This window comes from Podarcis erhardii (genome assembly GCF_964252035.2).
Source record: "Podarcis erhardii genome assembly, chromosome: W".
Classification (NCBI taxonomy): domain Eukaryota; kingdom Metazoa; phylum Chordata; class Lepidosauria; order Squamata; family Lacertidae; genus Podarcis; species Podarcis erhardii.
In genome coordinates this window covers 25,998,782-26,020,932 of record NC_138506.1, presented here as the reverse complement: position 1 = coordinate 26,020,932, position 22,151 = coordinate 25,998,782, and the positions used below count along the sequence as shown (strand labels likewise).

Genomic DNA, 22,151 nt, shown 5'->3' with positions numbered 1-22,151 from the left:
GGAGAGTCGGACAACGGAAGGGAGGTCAGATCCGGCCAGTGTCACGGAAGAGGGAAGCAGTGATAGAAGTAGTGTAACGGTTAGGAGAAAGGTCACTGGGTTGGCGCGAGAAGCAAGTTCAAATGTACAGGAGCGCGGGACAGCAGAGAGTGAGGATTGGGAACCGGGTCCTAAAGCACGCCGGAGGCAGGGGGAGGAGCTAAGCGACTCAGCGTCGGAAGAGTCCAGAAAGGGCAATGCCCCAGAGGGCAGGAGGACCCAGAGGAGAAGAGAGCAGCGCAGGAGGTGGAGCAGGGCTAGGATCTTAAACTGGTGCGGAAGGGGCGGAGACTCAGACGGGACTTCGCCGATCTAGAGTCTAGACGTAGGGCTGCACGCTCTGGCTTTGAAATGGAAATTAAACTTCAATAAAGACTTTTGTACATAACATCAGCCTGGCGTTGGTCCTCTGTGAGCTGGGACCTAAAGGCAGCTCTGACAGCATCCAAAGTGCCTTTGAACATTGAAAATGTGCGTATGAATATAAATCCTCCGTCCAGTCACGCTTCCTCTGGGCAGCTCTGCTTGGAAGCGCTGACCTGGCAGGATAGCAGCAGAGTAAATGCAGCGGTCCTGAGTCCATGTGAGAAAGGGATAAATTAAGTCCAAAGACAGATCGGTTCTTATCTCTAGAAGCATTTATTTACAAGCCATAAATCAGTCTCTTTCCATTGGAAACCTCCGCCATTCCAAAGGCACTCTCGCGCACACAGCTTGCAGCCTCGGAGCTGTGTCTCTCAGTGAGAAGCGAAAGCAACTCTCACAGACAAAGCCTGTGACGTACGGCCCTGCTTCAGGCTCCTCCCAGATACAGGACACCACGGAGTTTTAACCCTGTCTGTTCCAAACTCCACACCCCCTCTTGTCCTGCATCTGGGGACAATAGCCAACAATGCTTTCCCCATACACAAACCCTCACAGAACTCCTCGTGCTTCTGGAAGGTTAATGGTTTTGTGAAACCATCAGCGAGGTTCTTAGTTGAGGGACAGTATTTCAGAGCAACTAGCCCCTCACGAACGCTCTGACACACATTCTGAAAACGTATGTCCAAATGTTTGGTCCTCGCCTTGAACTGCCCCGTCTCAGCCAATTTGAGGCACGGTTGATTGTCTTCATGCACCACAACGGGCAGACAATTTTCTCCACAGATTTCCTCGACCAAACACACATAGAACTCCAGCTCTCTGCAAGCATCCGATAGCGCACTGAACTCAGCTTCAGTAGATGAAAGCGCTATGAGACTTTGCTTCCAGGACCTCCACCCAACTACTGAGTCCCCAAACTTCACCACTAGGCCTGACACTGACTTGCGGTCCTCAAGGTTAGCCCAATCCGAGTCCACCCAAGCAGTCAGCTTGACATCTCCCTCAGCTGACATCTTAAGGCAAAAGTCTTTGGTATCTTGCAGGTAACGCAGTACCCGCTTTATACCATTCCAGGCCTGCACACTTGGACTTGAAGCCTCTCTACTGAGCAGATTGACAGCAAACGCTATATCTGGTCTGCTCCACTGTGACAGATATAACAGACTACCCAGAGCTGACTGAAAAAGTTCAGTGTTTTCGAATACCACACGTTCTACTTGCTGACACTCCTTCACAAATCCAGCCTCCATGGGTGATCTGGCACCTGCACACTCAGACATCCTGAACTTCTCAAGCAACTGTTCAATCTTACCTTTCTGGCAAAGCAAGAAGCTTCCATCACTTGCTTTTGTGATCTGCACGCCTAAATAGCACTTGACATTTCCAAGCTCTCTAGCAAACTTCTCCACCTGTTTACCTGTCTGTGCCATGATCAAAAGGTTGTCAACGAACACCTGCACCACTTGCTGTTTTAAACCTGAATCTTTAATGTAAAGACAACTGTCTGCAAGGGATCTCTTAAAACCTAGCTCTTCTAAGGCTTCATGTAGGCACATATTCCAATTTCTGACAGATTGACGTCATCCATAGATGGATTTGTGCAACCGCCAGACGACGCCTGGCTCACTGACTTCAAACCCTGGAGGAGGAAGCATGTACAACACCTCCTTGAGATCTGAGTTCAGGTAGGCGACATCTACATCAAAATGGTTCACCAACCAACCTCTCTGTGCTGCTATCGCCAAGAGCGTTCTCAGAGTCTCCGCTCTCGAGGTTGGCGAATATACCTCTGTGAAGTGGACACCCTTTCTCTGTGTGAATCCTCGGGCCACTAATCTCGCTTTATACTGTGGTTCTCCTGCTTCTGTGGGTTTCAAACGGTAAACCCATCTGCAGCTCACGGCTTTTTCGCCCATCGGCAACTTCGTGAGTGAGAACACACCTAGAGACTCCATTGAGTTCATCTCCTTCTGCATCGCCTCATGCCATTTGCTAGCTTCTTCGTGAGGCAACTTCTGAACATCCTCAAAGGATTCAGGCTCACATCTAGCCACACCAACCCAGACACTAGTGGCTTCACACCTTTCAGGTGGCTTTCCCTTGGTTGATCTTGCTGACCTCCTCAGCGTGAATTCTGGAACTGCGCCAGATTCACCTGGATCAACCCTACTATCCTCTGTGTCAGACACATCCCCCTCTGACCTGCTGCGCCGTTTCGGGCGTACAGCTGGTTCTGCTGGTGAGGATGGTGCACTCCTTAGCTCAGACTTGACAGTGACCTGTGGAGGGGTCCTGGGACTCCCTTTTGGAGAGACTGGTGCTGGACCCTGTGGCTGTGGACCGTGCACATCAGCAACAGGTTCAGCCTCACCCTCCTCTTCCTCATCTGAGTCTAACAGAACATCTGGGTTCCCGTGAAGACGTTTCCACCCACTCTGCTCGCAAAACTCAGCACTGCCGCTAATAAGCAGCTTAGACTGGTTGCCAGTATGGTATGCGAAACGCCACGCCTTTGAACCCGGCTCATAGCCTACAAAGATCATCTTCCTAGACCTTGGCTCACCCTTTCTGCGCATGGCCTTTGGAATGAGGACCCAAGCCTCAGAACCAAAAACATGGAGAAACCCCACCTTCGGTTTTCTCTGGTGCAACAAGAAAAACGGTGTGTTGCCTACACTGGAATTGTACACTCGATTTTGCACAAAACATGCTGTCTTATAACTCTCAGCCCAAAAGCGCTGTGGCAAACCTGAGTCTGCCAGCATAGCGTTTGCAGATTCCTGTAGTGTGCGAAACTTTCTCTCTGCAACCCCATTCTGTTGCGGACTGTAGGGGGCAGACAATCGATGATTGATACCCTTCTGCCTGAAAAACGATTGCAGCGCAGAACCTGTGAACTCCCCCCCGCGATCAGATTGAAAGGAAATCACCCTGGTAGAGAACTGTAGCTCTATCGCTGTGATCCAATCCCTGATCAGTGCAGCTGCTTCTGACTTGCATTTAAGCGTAAAAGCCCAACAAAATCTCGAAAAATCGTCAATCAGAACCAGAACCCACTTAGACCCAGCTAAAGAAGGTGTTGGCATGGGCCCTGACAAATCTGCATGCACAAGTTCAAAGGGTTTGCTAGTTCTCCTCTCTGATCTGGGATATGGGCAAGTTGTGACTTTCGATTGCTTACAGGCTTGACAATCTAGGTATTTGTCACAAGCCTTGAACCTACAACCAATGGTGTTCTCTGCGGCTTTTCTCACAAGTGACCACCCAGCATGCCCAAATTTTCGGTGCCACAAGTGAATACAATCATTGTGTGGTGGGACATTTGCACACTGCACATGGGCATCTTCAATGGACTTTCCACTAGCCCCATTTTCCACCAGCCCCATTTTTCCACCAGCCCCATTTTCAACAGGCATCTGCACCAGAAAGAGCCTGTCTGTTCTCTCAACGCTGTAGACCTTCTTCCCATCCCTGTAAAAGGAACAACAGGTGTTAGAGAAACGAACATCGAACCCATCATCATTTAGTGCTGTTACACTTAAAAGAGAGTGTGCAAGCTCTGGGACAACAAAAGTTTGCACCCAATGACCCAAAAAGGAACAAAATAAAAACCCAGATTCAGTCAGTGGTCTCTGAGACCCATCAGCTAACTTGACACAACGCTGAGTTTTAACTGTCTTGCAGTCCCTCAGGAACTCTCGAGAATTTACGAGAGTGTGGGTGGCTCCCGTATCGATGATTAGAGATACAGAGTCTCTCTGGCTGTTTTCCAAAGCTGCCATGGCGTTGCTCGCACCCCCACCGGGGCCTCTGCAAGTGTCAATGTCAGTGTCCTGCCTGGTTGCCATGGACACAGCCTCCCCCCGACCACGGCTTTTGCCTTTTCCCAGATCCGCCGTCGCAGCTGTGAGGTGATAAGATGCCTTGTCTTTGTTTTTCTCCTGGCCTGCCGCTTTCCCACGTCGCTGCTGAGAACCGGCCTTGGGAAACTGCTTTGTTGACATTCCACGTCGGCTGGCCTCCTTGCCGCCATCCTGCGCCTCTAGCGGACAATTGCGGACCAGATGTGTGTTGCTACCACACCGATAGCATCTCTTGGAAACAAAGGCTCTCACACAGTCCTCACCACTCCTGGCTGCTGCCCCCCCGCTCCTTCTTGGGGTGCAGCCTGTGCCCTCTTTCACAGCCCTCTGCCGCTTTGATTCTTCGTCAATCAAGCGTCCGCTAATATAATCGATCGTAAGATCTTGCGGCGGCATCGTTTCCATCGTTAGAACCAAGTTCTCATAACTCCTGTCCAAAGAGCTTAAAAGCGTATAAGCCTTAAGTTCATCTGGGAAGGGCACATTGAGCTGACGCAGCTTACTGAAAATAGTCAGCATCTGAGCAATGTGATCCCTTATCGGTTCCCCTGGTGACAGCCTCTTCTCAAACAGAGAACGTATCCCATGGATCTTAGCCCCAGCTGTGGTCCTCTGATGTATCCTAGTCAGAGCAGACCAAATCTGATTACAGGTACGTAAGCCATCAATATGAGGGAGCTGCGACGCTTCAATCGCCATCACTACATGGGACATGGCTTTCTTGTCTTTCTTTGTCGCTGCAGTGGCCCTCTCCGCATCTGCGGCCGCTGCATTGGGCCCGGCCACGACTGGATCGGCCTGCGTGCATTCCCATAGCTGCTTTCCCTCCAGCCAATAATACATGCTGTCAGGGTTTCTGGGAGAAGTGAGGAGATGGCAGAGGAGACGGAAAGCGAGTGGGAGGAGGGAGAGAGAGACGAGGAAGAAGATGACGGAATTCGAAGGGAATCTATGAGCCTAAGCAGTGAGTCAGAGGATTCCCAAAAGGGAGCTAGCATGATCAGGCGAAAAGCAGGAGAAGAGAGAAGCTGTGAAAAGTCAGGGAAGGAGGGGAGAAAGCCCAGTGAAGCACAGACGCTGTCAGAGGGGTCTCAGCCGGAACGGAGTAAAGGGGGTGGAGTTGTCAGCCTCTCGGAGGGAGGAGGAACAGGAGAAAACAGAGAGAGGGGGTTGGAGCAAGGTGTTCAGCCGGAAAGGGTAGAGAGTGGAACAGGGGGCAGTATAGAGGACGAAGGAAAGGTCAAAAGCAACGTACGCGCGCCAAGTTCAAACATAGAGGCGCGCGGAAGTGGGGAAAGCTCAGAGGAGGAGCCCGGCCCCAAAGCCAGAAGGAGGGGGCAGGAGGCGGCAGAGGATTCAGCCTCAGGCGAATCCCGGAAAGAGAGAACCCAGGGGGGCAGAAAGACCCTGCGGAAAAGAAAGGAGAGGAAGAGGTGGTCTAGAGCCAGGCTATTAAGTTGGTGTGGAGGAGGGGAGGAGTCAGAGGGGGACTTCGGCGGTCTAACGTGACAGACGTACAGCCACAATGCTGAACTGTGAAAGAAGCAATTATCTTCAATAAACTTTTCCTGTAAGTAAACTATAACGGAGTAAGGTCTCTCGTGAGCTGGGACCCACCTGGGTGGCTGTGACAGAAAGTCCCCCTCCCTCTGAAAGCAAAAATTTTTTTTTGCGAAGCTCACGAACGGGGCAGCCATGAGTGCTGAGGAACAGCTGGCTGCACTCCGGGATCAGATTACCACTCTCACAACGGCAGTCATTGCTTCGCAGAAGAAGAATGCTGACTTGGAGAAAGCGTGCCAGGATTTGCAAGCAAGGTGGGAAAATGCGGACAAGGCGGGGACCCCGGGCTCCAGAGCGGAGGGCATTGCGCTTGGAAGGAGGGGGGGTGCCCTAGTTTCGCATTTTAATGGCAACTTGCAAGACTATCCCAACTTCAGGGCAGATGTCGTGTATGCACTGCATTTACTCCGTCATGATTTTAGAGATGAGGAGGAGAGAGTGGGATTTATTGTTTCGCACCTGCATGGGGAGGCCAGGGCTTGGCTACGCAATCTGTGGCGCGAAGATGGACCAGCCCGTCGCAATGCAGATGCGTTTATCAAGGCAATGGATGCTTGTTTTCAATCCTCTGTGGATAAGGACATTGCGCGCCGGCAGATGCACGGGCTGAGGCAGGGGAGAGCCACTGTACGCCAATATCATTCTAAATTTTTTGCATTGCTCACCGCCTTAGATTGGCCGAAGGACAGTCTACCGGTCAGGGATCTTTTTTGGGAGGGATTGAGCCCCTCCGTCAAGGATGAGATCGCAAGGGGGGACAGACCCCAGACCCTGGAAGACGTGGTGCAACGGGCTTTGGCTATAGGAATTCGACATGAGGGACGTCCGTGGCACGAGGAGGGGGGGCCCCAAGCGCGCGCGCAAGCAAAAGCTCTCCCTTTTGTGCACAGGGATTTCAGCCGTGCGCACCCCTCACCAATGGGGAAGGAAGGCGAAGAGCCAATGGAGATTGGTGGTGCTAGGGCTCAAAAGCCATCCCAGAGCCCCATCCCTGCTGCAGCCAAAGCGAAGCCTCCTAGAGGGACCAGGAAGTGTTACATCTGCGACAGTGCACACCATATGGCGAAAGAGTGCCCCCAGAGGCTCCAGAAGCACACTGCAGCACTAGCAACTGTGACAGCAGAGGTGCAATCAGAGGAGCAGCTTCAGGGAAACTGCAGTGCCTGGCTGGAAGCAGAGCTACTGGGGCTCAGCCAGGCGGATCTGTAGAGAAGTCCCCAGCATCCTTGCAGCGCATGGACCCTTTACCTCCCAAACCAGCAGTTTTACTCACAGCAACACTCCAGCTGCCTGATGGGCGACTTCTCGAGGTTCCAACAACCATCGATTCGGGAAGCAACGCCGATTTCGTGGGATTAGAGTTCGTCAAGCAGCATAACATAGCGCTCCTGCCTGCAACGACGCCTCTGAACGTGGTCACGGTAGACGGCAGGAAGTTGCTGGGGGGGCAAGTGGTGCAGCAAACCCCTCCCATGATGATGCAAATTGGAGACCATCGAGAGCTTATTAGTTTCAATGTCACCCACTTATCGGACACGCCCATCGTGTTGGGCATGAGTTGGCTGGACAGGCACAGTCCCGCGGTTGCTTGGTACCAGAGGCAGATCACCTTTTGTTCATCGTATTGCGCCCAGAATTGCATCCAAACCGATCAAGGAGGAGAAGCCGAACAGCAGCTGCATCTGAGTATGGTGCAAGCGGTTCCTCACAAGTACGCGGAGTTCTTGGAGGTTTTCTGCGAAAAGGAAGCTGACAAATTGCCGCCTCACAGACCTTACGACTGCGCGATTGACTTAGTGCCAGGCGCGCAGTTGCCAACTGCCAAGCTGTACTCCATGTCGGAAGACGAGCTGCAAGAGCTTCGGGAGTTCATAGAACACAACCTCAAGCGCGGATTCATCCAGGAATCTAAAGCAGCGGGAGGCAGTCCTGTTTTCTTTGTGAAAAAGAAAGACACGCCCCAGAAGAGGCTCATTGTGGACTACCGGTTCATAAACAGACTAACTAAGCCCAAGGCCTTCCCCATGCCCAAAATTGACGACCTTTTGGCTACAGTCAGGAGGGGGAAGATTTTTACCAAGCTGGATTTACGTGGAGCTTACAACCTCATCCGCATCAGGAAGGGCGACGAGTGGAAGACGGCCATGTTCACTCCTTTGGGCACGTACGAATACAGAGTTATGCCCTTCGGTCTACAAAATGGCAGCCATGTTTTCCAAGCATTCATGCATCACGTCCTGGCAGGTCTCCTCTACAAGAAGTGTGTCTGTTTTCTCGACGATATCCTGATTTTCTCGGAATCGCCAGAGGATCACGATAAGGACGTGAAGGAAGTTCTGCAGAGGCTGAAGGAACACAGGCTGTACGCCAAGTTGGAGAAGTGCCAGTTTGATGTGAGAGAGGTAGATTTCCTTGGCTACAAGCTGTCCGACGAGGGACTGGCCATGGACAAGACTAAAGTCCAAGCGCTGTTGGACTGGAAGAGCCCTCGAAATCGGAAGGAGGTCCAGAGGTTCATCGGCTTTGCCAATTTTTATCGCAAGTTTATTAAAGGTTTTGCAAACGCGACGGCGGCAATCACTGACACCCTCAGTTCCAAGAAGAAGAAGTTCGTCTGGACCGAACAAGCAGAGCGATCCTTTCGGAAGCTTAAAAGCCTTTTCGCCTCCGAGGAGCAGCTGCTGCACGTGAATCCTGGCAGGCCCATGCGGGTAGAGACAGATGCATCAGACAGAGCAGTTGGGGCCGTCCTCTTGCAAGAGGATTCGCAAGGCAACTGGAGACCGGGTGCATTCTACTCCCGGAAGCTCAGCAAGACGGAGCGCAACTACACCATATGGGACAGGGAGTTGTTGGCCATTCATGCAGCTTTCAAAGCGTGGCGACACTTCTTGATAGGAGCCAAGCACACGGTGCAGGTCCGCACGGATCACAAGAACTTGGAGTATTGGCGGACGGCTAAATTGCAAACCCAACGACACATGCGCTGGGCGGAATTCTTTGCGGATTTCGATTTCAAAATAGAATACATCCCTGGAGACTCCAATGTTATAGCAGACGCGCTGTCCCGAAAGCCTCAATACCTGGAGGAAGTAGCTCCAATCGCAGCAAAGTACATTTTCGCACCGCAGGCGTGGACGTGCGCTACCATCGCAGTCGACCTGGACGCGGTGCGACGCGCGCTGCAAGAGGATCAGTTTGCACAATCCAAGATGGAGGAGCTCCGCAGAGGGTCGCCTGACAACAATGAGTTTCAGTTGCAGGATGGACTTTTGACTCGCAAGGGCGCCCTTTACGTGCCCACCGACGAGCTTCGCGCCACGGTTTTGCAACAATTGCACGATGCCCCGAGTGCGGGCCATTTCGGCAAAGAGAAGACGATGGAGTTGGTGGCAAGGGACTTTTGGTGGCCCCAGATGAGAGGAGAGGTGGCGGACTACGTAGCCAGGTGCGATATCTGCCAGAGGTCCAAACCAGTGCATCAGAAGCAGGCGGGATTGTTAGAACCGCTGGAGACACCGCAGCAACCGTGGGAGAGGGTAGCGTTGGACTTTGTTACAGACCTGCCCAGCTCCAGAGGTAAGACGGCGGTGTTAGTGGTTGTGGACTTGTTCACCAAGATGGCGCACTTCATTCCTTGTGCCAAGGTGGCGACGGCAGAACAGACCGCAAAGCTCTTCATCGATCACGTCTTCAGAGTGCATGGACTACCGCAGTCCGTCTTGTCCGACAGGGGGCGCCAATTTGTTTCCACTTTCTGGCGGAAGCTTCTGGGCATCTTGCACGTCAAGATCAACCTGACGTCGGCGAGGCATCCACAGACCAACGGTCAAGCGGAGAGGGTCAACGCGATCATGCAGCAGTACCTACGGTGTTACGCCAACCAGCGACCCGCGGCGTGGGTGGACTACCTGCCGATGGCTGAGTTCGCCTACAACAACACGAAGCACGCATCCACCGGGGTGACGCCTTTCTTCGCGAACTATGGACGTCATCCCAGAACCTTCCCGAGCTTTACAGCACCTGAAGGGGGGGGACCTCAAAATGCCGACCAGTTTGCAGCAGAGTTGCAAGAGGTGCACGAGGAGCTGCGGAGACATTTGGAGCTGGCAAAGCAGGCGTATAAGGTGCAAGCCGATAAACACAGAAGGGCGGGGGAAGACATTCAGGTTGGGGACTGGGTATGGTTAGCAGCCCACGCGATGCCGGCCAGGTCGTTGGCCAAAAAGAAGTTAGAACACAGGCAGCTAGGACCATATCAAGTTGAGGCTAAGATCAATCCGGTGGCTTTTCGCCTAGCCCTTCCGGAGGGCTCCAGGGTGCACCCGGTCTTTCATAGGTCGGTGCTCACTCCCTACAAAGCCCCACACAGGTTTCAAGAGTCAGGAGCACCTCCAGAGCCACGTAGAAGGGCGCCTGAGGGAGGGGAGTCGCCAAGACCAGAACCTCTTAATGAGGTCACAGAGATACTGGATTCACGATGGGGGGAGGAGGGAGTTGAATATTTTCTCGCCAGGGAAGGCACTCCAGTCTCTGCAAATAGCTGGGTGCCGGGTTACGCTTTGGACGAACCCCTGTTGAAGGAGGAGTTTCATGCAATTTTTCCGCACAAACCCATGCCCGAGGAGTATTTTGATGATTGGCTTTTCACGCCCACTTTGTCGGGCAGCACGTTCGGGGGTTTCTCCTCGCCCGAGGGCTCTACGCCCAAAACAAGCCCGACCAGGGATCCCCGCCTGGGGGGGGGAGAGACAAACCCTTATTGGTGGGTGGATCAGCCAAGGGAGGTATGGAGTCAGAGGTGGATGATAGGTCCTTGGCAGGCAGCGCCAGGAGAAGCAGTGAGGGAGGAAGAGACTGTGATGCCTTCAGGGGGGGAACCCGAGTTCGAACACACGTATACGGAGCTGCCAGAGGAGAAGATTGACGTGGACACCCGGTATCCTGAACCGACCCAGGAAGACCCACATTTCCCTCAACCTGCACCCAGCGACCGGGAGGGGGGAAGGGGGGGCTTCGAGGGGGGGATGGATGTCAGGGTTTCTGGGAGAAGTGAGGAGATGGCAGAGGAGACGGAAAGCGAGTGGGAGGAGGGAGAGAGAGACGAGGAAGAAGATGACGGAATTCGAAGGGAATCTATGAGCCTAAGCAGTGAGTCAGAGGATTCCCAAAAGGGAGCTAGCATGATCAGGCGAAAAGCAGGAGAAGAGAGAAGCTGTGAAAAGTCAGGGAAGGAGGGGAGAAAGCCCAGTGAAGCACAGACGCTGTCAGAGGGGTCTCAGCCGGAACGGAGTAAAGGGGGTGGAGTTGTCAGCCTCTCGGAGGGAGGAGGAACAGGAGAAAACAGAGAGAGGGGGTTGGAGCAAGGTGTTCAGCCGGAAAGGGTAGAGAGTGGAACAGGGGGCAGTATAGAGGACGAAGGAAAGGTCAAAAGCAACGTACGCGCGCCAAGTTCAAACATAGAGGCGCGCGGAAGTGGGGAAAGCTCAGAGGAGGAGCCCGGCCCCAAAGCCAGAAGGAGGGGGCAGGAGGCGGCAGAGGATTCAGCCTCAGGCGAATCCCGGAAAGAGAGAACCCAGGGGGGCAGAAAGACCCTGCGGAAAAGAAAGGAGAGGAAGAGGTGGTCTAGAGCCAGGCTATTAAGTTGGTGTGGAGGAGGGGAGGAGTCAGAGGGGGACTTCGGCGGTCTAACGTGACAGACGTACAGCCACAATGCTGAACTGTGAAAGAAGCAATTATCTTCAATAAACTTTTCCTGTAAGTAAACTATAACGGAGTAAGGTCTCTCGTGAGCTGGGACCCACCTGGGTGGCTGTGACACATGCGCTTACTCCAGTCCTCCCAATTGGTGCCATTGAGTCTTTCGAAGGGGATATTGAAGCTTTCGAAGGGGATATTGAGCAGCCATTCTCCTCCCACCGGGGCTTTAAGCGTACTCACACGTCTGCCAGCAAGCTGGACCTCCGAAGCAGCCGTCCTCCTTGGCTCTTGGCTCCGCTCTCCAGCATCTCCCACTGCCCTTCCTGGCAGGAGATTACAGCAACTCAAAGCTGGCGGTCTTCCTCCCTTCTCACACTTGTCAGGAAACACGTAACTTCCATAACCTGTGCGTATGTGTCAGAGCTGCCCGAGGTCCCAGCTCACAAAGGACCAACGCCAGTTCTTATTATATACAAAAGTCTTTATTGAAGTTCAGTTTCGATTTCAAAGCCGCGGCGCGCAGCTCTACGTCTTGGACTCTAGACCGCTGAAGCTCCGTCTGAATCTCCTCCCCCCAGACACCAGTTTAAGACTCTAGCCTTGCTCCACCTCTTCCTTTGCTCTTTCCTCCTCTGGGTCCGCCTGTCCGCTGGGGTCTTGCCCTTTCTGGACTCTTCTGACGCTGAGTCCCCTGATTCTTCCCCCTGCCTCCGGCGGGCTTTAGGACCTGGTTCCCAATCCGGGCTTTCTGCTGTCCCGCGCGCCTGTACATTTGAACTTGGCGCGCGCGCCCAGCCGGCAACCTTTCTCCTGACCGTTTCACTGCTCCTGTCACTGCTTCCCCCTTCGGGAGTGCTAGCTGGACCTGACTTCCCCTCCGTTCCCTCACTCTCCAATAGAGGCGTGGCCAGCCCGGTGTGATGGCCTGGGATTCCGAGTCTGAGAGTGATCCGGAGGAATCCCAGCCGGCGCAGGAGTCCCCGCCTCCAGGGCCGGCTGAACTGGGGCAAGACCTAGTTGCTGAGGAAACTCAAGAGCAGGCACCAGGTGAAATCATTCAGGCCCCAGAGGTGCTGGAAGACTCAGTGGCTACAGGTGAGCCTCCCCCGGGGCCCAGTAACCCTTCGGCCTCTCCTGATCTGCAGAGGCTTAGGGCAGAGAGGCGAAGGGAACTGGTGTCTCCCAGGAGGAGTGCTCGCCTTAAGGCCAAGAGAGGCGGGGCTTCTGGGGGCCGGGACCGCCCCCGGCCTTAGAAGAAGATAAAGGTCAGGCAGCCCGGTCCCAGGTTGCGGGAGCAACGTCGTTGTGAAGTATCTGCTTTACCCAGGCCTTGTTTGGCACTCCCAGTGTGCCTGTTCCTCGCCCGGCTTCCTGCTTCTGCCTTACCAGTGTTCCTGTTCCCCGCCTGGACTCCTGCTTCTGCCTTACCAGTGTTCCTGTTCCCCGCCTGGACTCCTGCTTCTACCCTACCAGTGTTCCGGTTCCTCGCCTGGCTTCCTGCTTCTGCTCTACCATCGTTCCTGCTACTCCGCCCGGCTCCCTGTTGATCTTGGCCTACGGTAATAGTACCTCATCCCCCCTGGGACCAGCACAGTTTGCTCCCGCCATACCCGCACTCCCCCTTCGTAGGGGTGCGTTCGGGAAGAGCCAGAGGCCATGGCTGACCAGGCGGCTGCACTGGTGGATTTGGCCCAGAGGAACCAGACCTTGACTCACACCGTGCAGCAGCTCAGTGACGCGGTTGTGGCACTTCAGCAACGCTTGGAAGCCCTACCGGCTCCTGGGGCCGACGCCCCGGCTCCTGGCAAGTACCCAGTGGCTTTGCCTGAGAAATTTGATGGAGCCCCGGCCAGCTTTCCCATGTTCCTGGCCCAGGCCAAGCTGTATATTCAGGGGCGAGCCCGGAACTTTCCTGACGACCGCACCAAGGTGCACTTTTTGATTAGTTTGTTAAAGGACCAGGCGGCCAAGTGGGCGTTGCCGCTACTCAGGCAAGACTCCCCCTTGCTGGCAGACTATACGGGGTTTTGCAATCATTTGGAGGCCGCGTTCGGCAATCCCCAGAAAGGGAGTCAAGCCAACCGGGCGATTCGGCGCTTGAAACAGGGCAAGTCCACGGTGGCCGCATATACCACGGAGTTTCGGCTGCTAGCACAGGACTTGACCTGGAATGATTCGGCACTGCGGGACCAGTATCTCGAGGGGCTTTCAGACGAGGTACTGGACCAGTTGGCCACAATGGAACGCCCCACCACGCTAGACACTCTCATTCAACGGTGTCTACAAATAGACGATCGGTTGGAGGATCGTCGTCAGGCCCGGGGTCGCCGACACTTCCAGTTCACGGCACCAGCTTTTTCCAGCAGCCCCACGGTCACAACTGATTTAACGGAGGAGCCTATGCAGCTCGGGGCAGTGCGGCCACGCCTTTCCCCTGCAGAGAAGGCGCGGCGTCGGGAGGGAAATCTCTGTCTTTACTGTGGCGGAAGTGGACACTTCGCTCGGTCTTGTCCAAAGAAACGCCAGCCGCAGGGAAAACCGCCAACCCCAGTAGCTGATGGCCCTAGCTACCGGGGGTCCCAAACAGCACAGAATGGGGCCGCACCAATTGAATTACAACACCTTATGGTTCCGGTACATCTATACCCTCCAGGAGGGCCATGGATTCTTACTCATGCTCTGGTGGATTCAGGGGCAACCCGCTCTTATATGGACGCTGCTTTTGCTGCCCAGCATCGGGTGCCACTTCGGAACAAGCCAGAACCGGTACAGGTGGAGGCAATTGACGGACGGCCACTGCGTTCGGGCGCCGTCACTCAAGAGACCCAGCCCCTGGTCCTGTGCCTCCAGCAGCACCGTGAGATACGAACTCTGGATATTGCTTCCATGCCCCGGTTCCCCCTGGTGCTTGGGATGGACTGGCTAGAGGCTCACAATGTGCAGATTGACTGGGTCAAACGGACTGTACACTTCCCAGACCCCAATTCTCCTGCTGAGACTGAGATGCTAGCAGCTGCGCCCACTGAGGAGGCGGCTGCGACGCTCCCCGCTGAGTACCGGGACTATCACGACGTGTTCGAGGAACGGGGGGCAGACCAGCTGCCGCCGCATCGGTCCTTTGACTGCGGCATAGACCTCCAGCCCGGAGCGCCTCTACCGGTGAGTCGCTTATACTCGTTAACAGAGCCAGAGCGCGAGGCTTTGCAGGACTTCTTGCGCAAGAACCTGGAGCGTGGGTTCATTAGACCCTCTACCTCGCCCACTGCTGCACCAGTGCTCTTTGTTAAAAAGAAATGTGGGGAGCTCCGCCTTTGCCATGATTACCGGGCCCTGAACAAAATTACCATCCCGGACCGGTACCCCTTGCCCCTTATTTCGGAGTTACTGGAGCGGGTGCAAGGGGCACAGGTGTTCACCAAGCTAGACCTCCGGGGAGCCTACAATTTGATTCGGATCCGCGCCGGGGATGAGTGGAAGACAGCATTCGGGACCCGGTACGGACAGTTTGAATACCTGGTTATGCCCTTTGGTTTGTGCAACGCGCCTGCTGTGTTCCAACGGTACATCAACCACGTGTTCCAGGACTTGCTAGACAAGTACGTGGTGGTGTACTTGGATGACATTCTGGTTTACTCCCGTGACCCGGCGTGCCACGAGGGCCATGTCCGGACCGTGCTGCAGCGCTTGCGCGAGCATCGTCTGTATGCAAAGCTCAGCAAGTGCGAGTTCCATCAGCAGTCAGTGGACTTCCTGGGTCATCGACTCTCACCAGGTGGGGTGCAAATGGATCCTGGGAAGGTGGCAGCGGTTCGAGAATGGGCGGCACCTCGGAACCGCAAGGACCTACAGCGTTTCCTGGGGTTCGCCAACTATTACCGGACCTTCATTGCGGATTATGCTCACCGCACCACCCCGTTGACCCGGCTTCTGCGCCCCAAGACGCCATTTTCCTGGGACAAGGAGGCGGAGGAGGCATTTCAAGGGTTGAAGGCCTGTTTCCAGAGAGCGCCAATCTTGCAACATCCGGATCCTTCTCGACCCTTTGTGGTAGAGACTGACGCCTCCAGTACGGCTCTCGGTGCCGTCTTGTCTCAGCAGCACGGACCGGAAGCGCCACTCTTACCCTGCGCCTTCTATTCCCGCCAGCTCCTTCCAGCGGAGCGTAACTATACCGTGTGGGAGCGGGAACTGCTGGCCATCAAGGTGGCCTTTGAGGTTTGGCGCCACCATCTTGAAGGAGCAAGACACCCGGTGGAGGTGAGAACCGACCACCGGAACCTGGAATACCTCCAGACCACCCGCAAGCTGAACCAAAGGCAGATCCGGTGGGCGTTGTTCTTTTCCCGGTTCCAGTTCCGGATCCGCTACATCCCTAGCTCCCAAAACTAGAAGGCGGATGCCCTGTCCCGGAAACCTGAAGACAACGCAGACACGGTTCAGCAAGCAGCACCCACCACGATCCTACCACCAGCTGCGTTCCTGGCCACCCAGGAGGTCGAGCCACTGCAGGCTCGGGTGCGGGAACAGCAGCGGGTCGACGCTTGGGCCCAGGAACGACTCCGGGAACTGGCCGAAGGATCATGCCCTCAGTATCCAGGGCTGGTCTCGCATCAGGGTCTTCTGCTGCACTACGGGCGCCTGTACATCCCACCAGGGCCGCTGCGGGCTGAGGTTCTCCGGATGACCCATGACGCTCCAGCGGCGGGGCACTTTGGGCGGTATCGGACCACCCATCTGGTAAGCCGTGAGTTTTGGTGGCCCCGTTTAAAGGCTGACGTGGCTCGCTACGTCGCTGGTTGTGACGTCTGCAGGCGGGCCAAGGGGCCTACCGGGCGACCCCCCGGCCTCCTTCAGCCGTTGCCGGTTCCACCACGTCCTTGGCACACAGTTTCTCTAGACTTTGTAGTGGAGTTACCCCCGTCTCGTGGCTGCACCTGCCTTCTAGTTTTCTCCGACCACTTCACGAAGATGGTGCACTGTGCCCCCTGCCCATCCATACCCTCAGCTAAGGAAACCGCGCAGCTGTACCTTCAGCATGTCTTCCGCCTGCATGGCCTACCTGAGCGTGTAGTATCCGACCGCGGCGTTCAGTTCACGTCCCGGTTTTGGCGTGCTTTGCACCAGGCCCTCGGAACAGAGGTCTGTCTCTCATCTGCTTACCACCCACAGACTGATGGCCAGACGGAACGGGCGAACGCGGTACTGGAACAGTACCTCCGGTGTTACTGTAGCTACCAGCAGGACGACTGGGTCGACCACCTAGCATTGGCGGAGTTCGCTTATAACAACGCGGTGAATGCGTCCACCCAGCAGACCCCGTTCCAAGCCAGTTATGGCCTTCATCCACGGTTGTTTCCGGATGTGCTGCCGGCATCTACGGTCCCTGTGGTGACAGAGTGGCTTCAGGAGCTCCAGTCCCAGCAACAGCTGTTGATGGAGCAGCTGCACCAGGCCAAGGAGGCGTACAAGGTCCAGGCCGACCGCCACCGCCAGGCGGGGCCGGAACTCCATGTCGGTGACTTGGTATGGCTTTCCACTCGCCACCTCCACCCTTCTCGACCTTCGCGGAAGCTGGACGCCCGGTTCACCGGCCCGTTCCCTATCGTGGACCAGGTCTCGCCTGTGGCATTCCGTCTCCGGTTGCCAGCAAACCTGAAGGTTCACCCGGTATTCCACAGGTCCCTTCTGAGTCCGGTGGCCCCACCCGACGAGTTCCACCCGGACCGTCCCCGACCGCAGCCAGTCTTGGTACAGGGAGAGCCTGAGTACGAGGTGGAACGCATTCTGGACTCCCGATACCGCAGGGGAAGGCTGCAGTATCTCATTGACTGGAAGGGGTATGGGCCAGAGGACCGTTCCTGGGAACCAGCGGTCAACGTCCACGCACCTGCCTGCATCCGGGAGTTTCATGCAGCGTATCCCAGCAAGCCGGGTCCGGGCCCTCAAGTGAGGGGGGGGCCTGGGAGGGGGGATGGTGTGATGGCCTGGGATTCCGAGTCTGAGAGTGATCCGGAGGAATCCCAGCCGGCGCAGGAGTCCCCGCCTCCAGGGCCGGCTGAACTGGGGCAAGACCTAGTTGCTGAGGAAACTCAAGAGCAGGCACCAGGTGAAATCATTCAGGCCCCAGAGGTGCTGGAAGACTCAGTGGCTACAGGTGAGCCTCCCCCGGGGCCCAGTAACCCTTCGGCCTCTCCTGATCTGCAGAGGCTTAGGGCAGAGAGGCGAAGGGAACTGGTGTCTCCCAGGAGGAGTGCTCGCCTTAAGGCCAAGAGAGGCGGGGCTTCTGGGGGCCGGGACCGCCCCCGGCCTTAGAAGAAGATAAAGGTCAGGCAGCCCGGTCCCAGGTTGCGGGAGCAACGTCGTTGTGAAGTATCTGCTTTACCCAGGCCTTGTTTGGCACTCCCAGTGTGCCTGTTCCTCGCCCGGCTTCCTGCTTCTGCCTTACCAGTGTTCCTGTTCCCCGCCTGGACTCCTGCTTCTGCCTTACCAGTGTTCCTGTTCCCCGCCTGGACTCCTGCTTCTACCCTACCAGTGTTCCGGTTCCTCGCCTGGCTTCCTGCTTCTGCTCTACCATCGTTCCTGCTACCCCGCCCGGCTCCCTGTTGATCTTGGCCTACGGTAATAGTACCTCATCCCCCCTGGGACCAGCACACCCTGACTCATCTTCTCTCCCTACTGGAGAAGACGCTGGCCCTGATTCATGGGACTCCTCCCCCCCACTCCGCTCTGGTGGGGGAACTGGTCCTGATCTCCCGCTGCTGCTTTGGGAATCCCCGCTGGCCCCTTGCTTCTGGTGCGCCCCCCCCCCGGGACCCCCCTTGCCCTGGCCACCGGCGCCCCCCTCTGGGAATCTTCTGAATCGCTGGAGAAGCTCATGGAATCTCTCGGGCCACTGTCATACTCCCCTACGCTGCCCTCAGATTCCTCCCCTTCGCTCTCCGTCTCCTCTCTCCCCTGTGTCTCTGCTCCTGAGCCCCTGACATCCATCCCCCCCTCGAAGCCCCCCCTTCCCCCCTCCCCCTCTTCGGGTGCGGGTTCCGGGTGCTCCAGCGCTGTGGGGGTGAGCGCGGGATACGGTTCTTCCCCTCTGGTGCGCAGCTGGCCGGCTGGGTCCGGCCAGTCCGTAATGGGCTCGTCGGCGTCGATCTCCTCTGCTTCCATCTCTCTGCAGCTCTGCTCGAACCCAGGATCCTCCCCCAACACGTCCATGTCCGCCCCCCCCCGTTGCCTCAGGGGATGCTGCCTGTAAAGGCCCCTTCAGCAGTTCCCTGCTCCACCCCACCTCCGGTTGATCGTCCCACCAATAAGAGCGGTCTGTGACAGACCCCGAGAGTGATCCCTCCGGGGAGCGTGTGTCGGGTGCTGGTTCCTCATCTGATGAGAACCCCTGGAACGTGCTGGCTGAAAGCGTGGGTGTGAAAAGATATTCGTCGAAATAATCTGCCGGCATAGGTCTGTGTGGGAAGAGTGCGTGAAACTCGTCTTTGAGGTAGTGCTCCTCCACGGCATAGTACGGTACCGACCTGTTGGCGCTGGCCGGGGTACCTTCCCTGGCAAGGAGATATTCAACCCCCTCTTCCCCCCATCTCGAGTCCAAAATCTCCGTGACCTCGTTGAGTGGCGCTGCTCTCGGCGACCCCCCCCCCCGTTGGCGATTTGCTGGGTGGGTCTGGTGCGTTCCCAGGCGCCTGAAACCTGTGGGGTTCCTTGTAGGGTGTAAGCACCGATCTATGAAAGACCGGGTGCATTCTGGAGCCCTCCGGGAGTGTCAACCGGAAGGCCACCGGATTGATTTGTGCCTCGACTTGGTAAGGCCCTAGCTGCTTGTGTCTGAGCTTCTTCTTAGCTAACGTCCTGGCCGGCACTGCCTGGGCTGCTAACCAGACCCAGTCCCCCACCTGGATGTCTTCCCCGACTCTCCTGTGCCTGTCTGCCTGCACTTTGTATGCGTGTTTTGCTAGTTCTAAGTGCTTTCGGAGCTGCTTGTGGACTTCCCGTAATTCCGCTGCCCAAGCCTCTGCTCCCTGTGTCTCCCCCCCCCCACTTTCTCTAATCCCGGGAAGGTTCTGGGATGCCGCCCATTGTTGGCGAAGAACGGTGTCACCCCCGTGGACACGTGCTTCGTGTTGTTGTAGGCAAACTCGGCCAGCGGTAGGTAGTCCACCCAGGTCGAGGGCTGTTGATTCGCGTAGCATCTCAGGTTCTGCTGCATGATGGCGTTGACCCTCTCCGCTTGCCCGTTGGTCTGCGGGTGTCGTGCCGACGCTAAGTTGATCTTGACGTTCAGGATGCCCAGCAGCTTCTGCCAGAAGCTCGAGATGAATTGGCGACCCCGGTCGGACAGGATGGACCGCGGTAAGCCGTGAACCTTGAACACGTGGTCTATGAACAGCTTGGCAGTCTGTTCCGCTGTGGCCACCTTCGCGCAAGGAATGAAGTGCGCCATCTTGGTGAACAGGTCTACGACCACAAGTACCGCTGTTTTGCCTCGCGAGCTGGGCAGATCTGTGACAAAGTCCAGGGCCACTTTCTCCCACGGTTCGAGCGGCGTCTGTAGCGGTTCCAGCAGTCCCGCCGGCGGCCTGTGTACTGGTTTGGCCATTTGGCATGTGTCACACCTAGTGACGTAATCCGTGACTTCTCCCCTCATCTTGGGCCACCAAAAGTCTCTGGCTACTAATTCCGCCGTCTTGTCCTTGCCGAAGTGCCCGGCGCTGGGCGCGTCGTGTAACTGCTGCAGTACTTTTGCGCGGAGGTCGTCTCCCGGCACGTAGAGGGCCCCTTTGCGGATGAGCAGTCCGTCGCGTATCTGGAACTCATCGTCTTTCGCTGTGCCTCGTCGCACCTCCTCCATCTTGGATTGTGCGAACGAATCCGTCTACAGCGCGCGACGTACCGCGTCCAGGTCCACGGTGGCTGAAGCGCACGCCCACGCTTTCGGTGCGAAAATGTGTTTGGCCGCCACCGGTGCCGCTTCCTCGAGATACTGCGGCTTCCTGGATAGCGCATCCGCCATGACGCTGCTGTCTCCCGGGATGTATTCTATCCGGAAGTCGAAATCCGCAAAGAACTCCGCCCATCGGATGTGTCTCTGGTTCAGGAACCGCGCCGTGCACCAGTACTCCAGGTTCTTATGATCCGTGCGGACCTGCACTGTGTGTTTGGCTCTGATGAGGAAGTGCCGCCACGCTTTGAAGGCTGCATGAATGGCCAGCAACTCCCTATCCCAGATGGTGTAATTCTGTTCCGACTTGCTGAGTTTCCTGGAGTAGAATGCGCACGGCCTCCAGTCCCCTTGCGGGTCTTGCTGCAACAGGACTGCCCCCACCGCTCTGTCCGAGGCGTCTGTTTCAACCCTCATTGGTTTACTGGGGTTGACGTGTAGCAGATGTTCTTCGGACGTGAAGAGACGCTTGAGTCTCCGAAAGGACTGCTCCGCCTGGTCCGTCCAGGTGAACTTCTTCTTCTTGGAGCTGAGGGTGTCCGTGATGGCCGCCGTCTCCATCGCGAACCCCTTGATGAACTTGCGATAAAAGTTGGCAAAGCCGACGAACTTCTGGACCTCCTTCCGATTGCGCGGGCTCTTCCAGTCCAACACCGAGCAGACCTTGGTGCTGTCCATGGCGAGTCCCTTGTCGGACAGCTTGTAGCCCAGGAAATCCACCTCCGTCATGTCGAACTGGCACTTCTCCAGTTTGGCGTAAAGTCTGTGCTCCCGTAGTCTCTGCAGGACCTCCTTGACGTCTCTCTCGTGAGCCTCCTGCGATTCCGAGAAGATCAGGATGTCGTCTAGGAAGCAGACGCACTTCTTGTAGAGGAGTCCCGCTAACACGTGGTGCATGAAGGCCTGGAAACAATGGGAGCCATTTTGCAAACCAAAGGGCATAACTCGATATTCATAGGTGCCCAAAGGCGTAAACATGGCTGTCTTCCACTCATCGCCCTCCCGCATGCGTATGAGGTTGTACGCCCCTCGAAGATCCAGCTTGGTGAAGATGCGGCCCTTCCTCACCGTCGCGAGCAGGTCGTCGATCTTGGGCATGGGGAATGCCGTGGGCTTTGTCCTGGAATTGATGATCCGGTAATCAACTACCAGCCTCCGTTGGGGCGTGTCTTTCTTCTTCACGAAAAACACGGGACTGCCCCCCACTGCTTTGGATTCTTGGATGAATCCTCGCTTCAAGTTGTGATCTATGAACTCCCTGAGTTCTTGCAGTTCGTCTTCAGACATGGAATACAGTTTCCCAGTCGGCAGCGTCGCCCCCAGCAGGAGGTCAATCTTGCAGTCGTAGGGCCTGTGGGGAGGCAGCTTGTCCGCTTCCTTCTCGCAGAAGACCTCCAAAAACGCCTTGTACTTGTTGGGTACCGCTTGTAGCATGCCTAAGTGGAGCTGTGGGTCATCCTCTTGCCCCTCATCTTCCTGGCTGGTCAGGATGCAGTGTTCTGCGCAGTAGGAGGAGCAGAAGGTCAATTGGCGCTGGTACCATGCTAATGCCGGGCTGTGCCTGTCCAGCCAGCTCATGCCCAACACTATGGGCGTGTCCGACAGGTGGGTGACGCTGAAGCTGATGACTTTGCGGTGATTTCCAATTTGCATCACCATTGGCGGTGTTTGCTGTA

General features: G+C 56.1%; 1 protein-coding gene across 1 annotated transcript in view; it reads right to left on the bottom strand.

Moving 5' to 3' along the window:
* Positions 1-22,151, bottom strand: part of LOC309333192 (inositol polyphosphate 5-phosphatase OCRL-like) — a gene marked incomplete at its 5' end in the record, with an annotated part of 180,548 nt that overhangs the window by 57,451 nt on the left and 100,946 nt on the right. The gene's annotated exons all lie outside the window — the stretch shown is intronic.